The sequence below is a fragment of the Ictidomys tridecemlineatus genome, unplaced genomic scaffold (genome assembly GCF_052094955.1).
Source record: "Ictidomys tridecemlineatus isolate mIctTri1 unplaced genomic scaffold, mIctTri1.hap1 Scaffold_67, whole genome shotgun sequence".
NCBI classification, from domain to species: Eukaryota; Metazoa; Chordata; class Mammalia; order Rodentia; family Sciuridae; genus Ictidomys; species Ictidomys tridecemlineatus.
This window is the reverse complement of record NW_027524711.1, coordinates 595,042-601,107: the sequence shown is the minus strand read 5'-3', so window position 1 is coordinate 601,107 and position 6,066 is coordinate 595,042. Positions and strand designations below refer to the sequence as shown.

Here is a 6,066-nt window from a genome sequence, read left to right as displayed (position 1 = left end):
GGTTCCTCCAGCACAATTGTTAAATACAAGTTAAGGCCTGAGAACCCTCCCCCATCCAGATGGTTTAAGCAGCCTCACTGAGGATGGAGAGAGCTCAGATCCACTGAGTCTTGTCTCTGGAGTGTTCTGGGCCAGCTTCTCATACTCTCCACAGTTTATGACTCTTTCAAAGCCAAGTAACCTGCCCCCAAGACACCTGAGATATTCATCCTTAAATATGTCTTGACCTTGGTCTTCTGAAAATTTGGATCCAAACTCACAGATTGCACTCTGGAAAGAGTTACTGTTTTCCTGTTGTTGTACTGAGGAGCAAAATAGAGAAAGTTTTCATGGTAGTGTCTGGGTCGTCAGGTGGCATGGGATCAAGACTTCTCTTGGCCCCTAACTTTACACTTCTTGATTAGAGTGACCTTGTCTTGTTGGTTATGAGTTCCTCAATGCCAGTTTCCTCCAATTTCAGCACTTCCAACTTTTGAACTTCACAGATACAAAATCAGAGATTACACATCTCTTTGATTCACTGAGGCATGATAAGATACTACGTGCTTAAGGTGAATCAGGGACTAGACCAGGATGAGGAAAATTACAAATATGTGTGGTATGGAGGACTCTTGACATACACACAAGCATAATCTACAGACGGCAGTTTGGAAAACACTTTCAATGCTTCCGCATCTGCTCATCATCTGCTCAAACAATTATCAACCAACCTCATCAGACCCTTCACACACCACACACCCTCCAAGAGATTCCATGTTACTTTGAATCACAATCACCTGTAAATTTGCCAAAATGTTCTCAAATATATAAGAATACATTTAAAAACAATCACAATGTCATTATCACTTTCTCCAAATCAACACTTTATCCTTAAAGTAATAAAAAAAACTAGGGCTCAATTTGAATACAAACTGGGTTCAACATTCCAGATATTATTTCTAAACTTATGAGACAGACTCAGAAGACAATGATAATATTCTATGAGGAGAGAGGCAGAGACAGAAGGAGAAGGAGAAAAAAGACGAATGAGGAGGAGGTAGAGGGAGAGAGGAATTGGGAAAAAGAAGGGAGAGAGGAAGGAAGGGAAACAAGAAGATCCAGAAAAAAAGGAGTATAGAGAAGAGAGGTAATTATAGTGGGAGCATTTTCTCCTCCTTCATCAATAAAAATATGAAATGCAGGAGTGGGGCTTAAGGCAGGAACACACTTTTCTTCATTTATATGCTCATTTTCTAATTTTTTTCAGAGTGTGTGTGGATCACAATCCTGAATATAATCTCATTACTTAAAGTCATATTTTCTTTTAAATAGCATTCATCACATCTTAACAAGAGAGAGAGCTCCTCTAGTGTAAGTAGAATGAAAAAGTTCTGTAGGTTTCAATTCTTATAAGCAAAGTCACAGCAGGATTTCAGTGATCATTCCACAAAAGAATCCTGTGTTTTGCTGCTTCTACCTACTCTGATATGACTATTCTATGTATAACCTAAGAGATCATCATCTTTTCTCAAGTAGATTATATGAAATAAGCAACTCTTTCCTCATTAAGGGAGAAAAATCCTTTTTTTGGCATTTTGTGTGAAATATATTGTTTCTACTGATTCATACTTTTTCATTTATATCCAGTTATTTAAATACTGAGATATGATTATAGGTATTATCCACACCTCATGTTTGATAGGAGAATGACAATGAAATAAACACTTAATTTGTGTAATATAAATATACAGATTCTTATCAGCATTAAGAAGAAATGCAAAAGAATGGCAGTGTGTGTTCCTGAGAGTTGTCAACATGGTCATTATTGGTCTTTATCCTTTTTCACTCCACAGTCCATACTGCCTTGGTTCAGAGCTGATCATTGTTCCTGGTCAGGTGGGTGACCCAAACCTTCTTCTCTGAAGTATCTGAGCCCTTATCAGTGTGACCTGACTTGGGCTTTAGTTTCCTATTGTCCTCCATCACAGGACCTGGGAGTTTAAATAGTTACTGAGAAAATGTCCTATGTCACACTTGCTCTTTCTCTCTGTGTTGTGTTGTAGCAACTCAGTTTCCCTTCCTAGTCAGAATTAATCACTCCATGCCACAGAGTGACCTTCTTCTTCACCTGTTGATTCAGCTATAATGAGAATCCTAAAGTAGCTACCTCAACTCTCAGGGATAAACTTTACCCTTGATGCCATGTCCTGTTTGTTCACGGATCTATTGGGCAGATGCCAGGACTGAGTGAGGAAACAGGGGCTGATATCCAAAGTTTAGGTTAACCCTTTTTTGCATAAGAATCTCTATCCAGTGGGTGGTAGTAATGAGTATTTCTTTCTTGTTTCCATAAGAAAATAAAATCACTTTGTGTCTGGGTGGAAGAATCTCTCCCTTTGTGGCTAAGAGTTTTCTAAAGCAGCACAACAGAAATGTTAGTGTTTCATAGACATCAATCTTATAGGGAGAGAAAACACTCTCATTTCTATCCACTGAATTCTTGGGGGTCTGATTCTATGAATTCTTGCTGTGGGAGAAGCAGTACCATAAATTAGATGCAGACGTCGAGCATGTATCACATCCTGGAGGACATTGCTCCAGCAATGAGAGGTGTTGTCATCTAGGTGTTACTTGAGGCAGAGTCTTTCAAGGGTATTTTACCATTCTATCAGGTTCTGTGTTTCAGGAAGATGGAGGACCTATGTTAATTATAACAAATCCCATGAACACAGGCCACATTACACACTTGTTTGCTGTGAATGGAACTCCTTGTTCAGAAGCAATGCTGCATGGATTACCCTTATGGTGAATAAAGCATTCTGTGAGTCCAGAGATGGTAGTTCTGGCAGCAGCATTTCAGGAGAGGAAGCAAAATCCATACCAAGAGTGAGTGTCCAGTCCAGAAAAAGAAAGGAGGAGTGTCCCTTTCATGCTGAATGTGGTCCAATGTCATCAATGTGCTATGCAGTGGCTGGCTGATCACCCAGGGAATGGTGCGATGTTGGGAACTCACGATTGTCTTTGCTGTTAGCCATGGGTATTCAGCAGTGGCTTCAGACAGATTTGCCTTGGTGAGTGTAAGTTTATCATGATGAATCCAGGGATAAACTTTACCCCAGATGCCATGTCCAGTTTGTTCATGGATATATTGGGCAGATGCCAGGACTGAGTGAGGAAACAGGGGCTGATATCCAAACTACTGGTTAACCCTTTTTGGAATAAGAATCTCTATCCCATGGGTGGTTTTCATAAGAATATTTTTTTCATATATATTATCCAGAAAATCTTGAACTTCCAGGATATTAAAGGGAACACATGTATCAGAGGAATGAATGTCTCCCGTAGGCAACGTAAAGAACTTTGGGTTTTCTTCTGGAGAAAGGGTTAAGGTGTTTGCCTTCATGCTGCATGTATTGTATTTAGTTACACAGGTATCATTTTTGTATTTGAAGGTTAACCTGACTTATGGAGGTGTGCATGTGTACCAAAAAGACAGAAGATGGACTGCAGTGACTTTGTGATGTGTGATGTTTTCTAGGATGAACTACATCTCACCAAATTCCCTCTAATCCATCGTTTCTGTTTAAGGTGGGTCTCAAGAGGAGCTACCTGGGAGATTAGAGGGCAGAAGGGAAGCAGCCATCCTGTAGTACTAATACATTTTTGCTGGTCTGCTGGCTCACACCTCACTGGTAGGGAGCAGTGGTTGGGCCTGCAGTTACTCTATCTTCCCCAGGATTCTCCCTTAAGCTCTTGGAATTCTGGGCTAGGGGTGTGCATTCAGCTTCATTAGAAATCTGACCTAAATTTCCAATGTGCCTGTATGATCATACCATATGGATCTCATCTTTATGTATAGCCACAAGTAACTAATAAAAAAAAACATAAATAAATAGCATATCAGAAGAGCAGAGGGAAGGAATCAGAGGAAGGGAGGAGGAGAGGGAAACAGGAAGTATGGAGACTGAATTGAGGACTATTTTATGCTTTTTAATTATGTCAAAAGAATCCCTAATATTTTGTAGAATTCAAAAGAGCCAATACAAAAAGAAGAACCTTAGTGCCTAATTCTATAGACAAACAGACTGACTCTTTTTGTTTTCTCTTGTGGGGTCACAGCTCATGCTTTAGGATTTTGTCTGTCTTTGTCTGCCCTGCTTTGTACTGTCTTCCCTTTCTACTGCTTGTCCTGTAGACTTTAAATTTCCACATCAGACTTAAACATGACAGCAGTATACCAACTCCTTAACCAGCTTCCACAAAGAAATAAGGCCAAAGTTCTGTAACACAACCATTAACAATTACATGCATAACTAACAACATCTTAGTGGTTCAGCTTCTCTTATTAGAACCTGCCTGGTAAAACAGGAAACATAATCCAACAACCATAAAAACACAGACACACACTCACACAAATCATACACATGATTACACACACATAGGCCTATATTTAGTAAAAAGAGTCATAAATTCTGGCCCTTAATAGAGTCTTGGAATTTCAAATGACCATGATCGTGATGACATATTTTAGGTTTGTCTTGCTTTGAAGAAAAATGAATTTTAATAATTTCAGTTTCTGGATACTTACAAATAGAGAAAAAACTCTTCACAAATATTTTTTTTTGGATCAAGAGAGCTTATCACCCTGTACACAGGATCCCATATTTCTGGCATCACACTTTGTCTCCACTCCCTGTTTCCCCAAGGACTTTGAAGGGACCATGTGGCTGTGGAATCAGACGTCTCTGGCAGACTTTATCCTTGAAGGGCTCTTCCATGACTCCCCAACGCACCTTTTCCTTTTCTGCCTGGACCATGGTGGTCTACTTTGTTGCACTGAGTGGCAACACTCTCACCATCCTCCTCATCTATGTGGATCGTGGGCTTCACACCCCCATGTACTTCCTGCTCAGCCAGCTCTCCTTCATAGACCTGATGCACATCTGCACAACCATCCCCAAGATGGCTACCAACTACCTGTCTGGCAGCAAGTCCATCTTCTTCCTGGGATGTGCCACCCAGCACTTCCTCTATTTGTCTCTGGGTGGTGATGAGTGTCTTCTGCTAGCTCTCATGTTCTATGACAGGTATGTTGCCATCTGTCATCCTCTGCGTTACACTGTGCTCATGAGCAGAAAGGTGGCACTGATGATGGCCCTCACCTCATGGTTGGGGGCATCTCTGAACTCCCTAATTCACACAGTCATCTGGATGCACTTTCCCTTCTGTGGATCTCGGAAAATGTACCACTTCTCCTGTGAGTATCCAGCTGTTGTGAAGTTGGTATGTGGTGATGTCACCGTCTATGAGACCACAGTGTATATCTGTAGCATCTTGCCTCTCCTCCTCCCCATCATTCTGGTTTCTACATCCTATGGCTTCATCCTGCACAGTGTCACTGAGATGCGTTCAGCTGGGAGTAAAAGAAATGCTTTTGCCACTTGTAGCTCCCACTTCATTGTGGTCTTTCTCTGGTTTGGTGCCTGCATCTTCTCGTACATGAGGCCCAGGTCCCAGCGCACTCCACTGCAAGACAAAGTGGGTTCTGTGTTCTATAGCATCATTACTCCCACACTGAATCCTCTGATTTATACTCTCTGGAGTAAGGATGTAGCTAAGGCTCTGAGGAGAGTGTTGAGGAGAGGTATTATCACCCAATGACTACACCTGTATTTGGCCCAAGTATAGAGTGTTATTATGGGTAAACCTCTAAGAATTTTCAAGAATCCAGATTCATGATGTAATTTGACTATCCAAAGAATAAAGTGGCTTATGTATACCTTCACTATTTTAACTGAGTTGCAGGAATTCAAGTAGCATTGTGTATGTGTCTAAATCCTTCAGAGTATTATGAAAAAACCTTTACCAATCCCATTTAAAGTAGACATATGAAGTTAAGTGATACTCTAAAAATATTAAGATAAATATATAAAGACCTTTTCTATCATTATTTTTATTGAAAATACATATGTAAATCATGACAACAAAGACTATTTAGGGAGTATAAAATTAGAATGTGTTGATTAATATTAGAAACCTGTGAAATAAAGCGTGTTTTGAAAGAAAAAGTTGGTGATAAAATATTTC

General features: G+C 40.2%; 1 pseudogene; it reads left to right on the top strand.

The window, feature by feature from the left end:
• The first annotated feature begins 4,517 nt into the window (after window positions 1–4,517).
• LOC144374397 (olfactory receptor 2AE1-like) lies at window positions 4,518–6,060 on the top strand (annotated as a pseudogene).
• The last annotated feature ends 6 nt before the right edge of the window (window positions 6,061–6,066 follow it).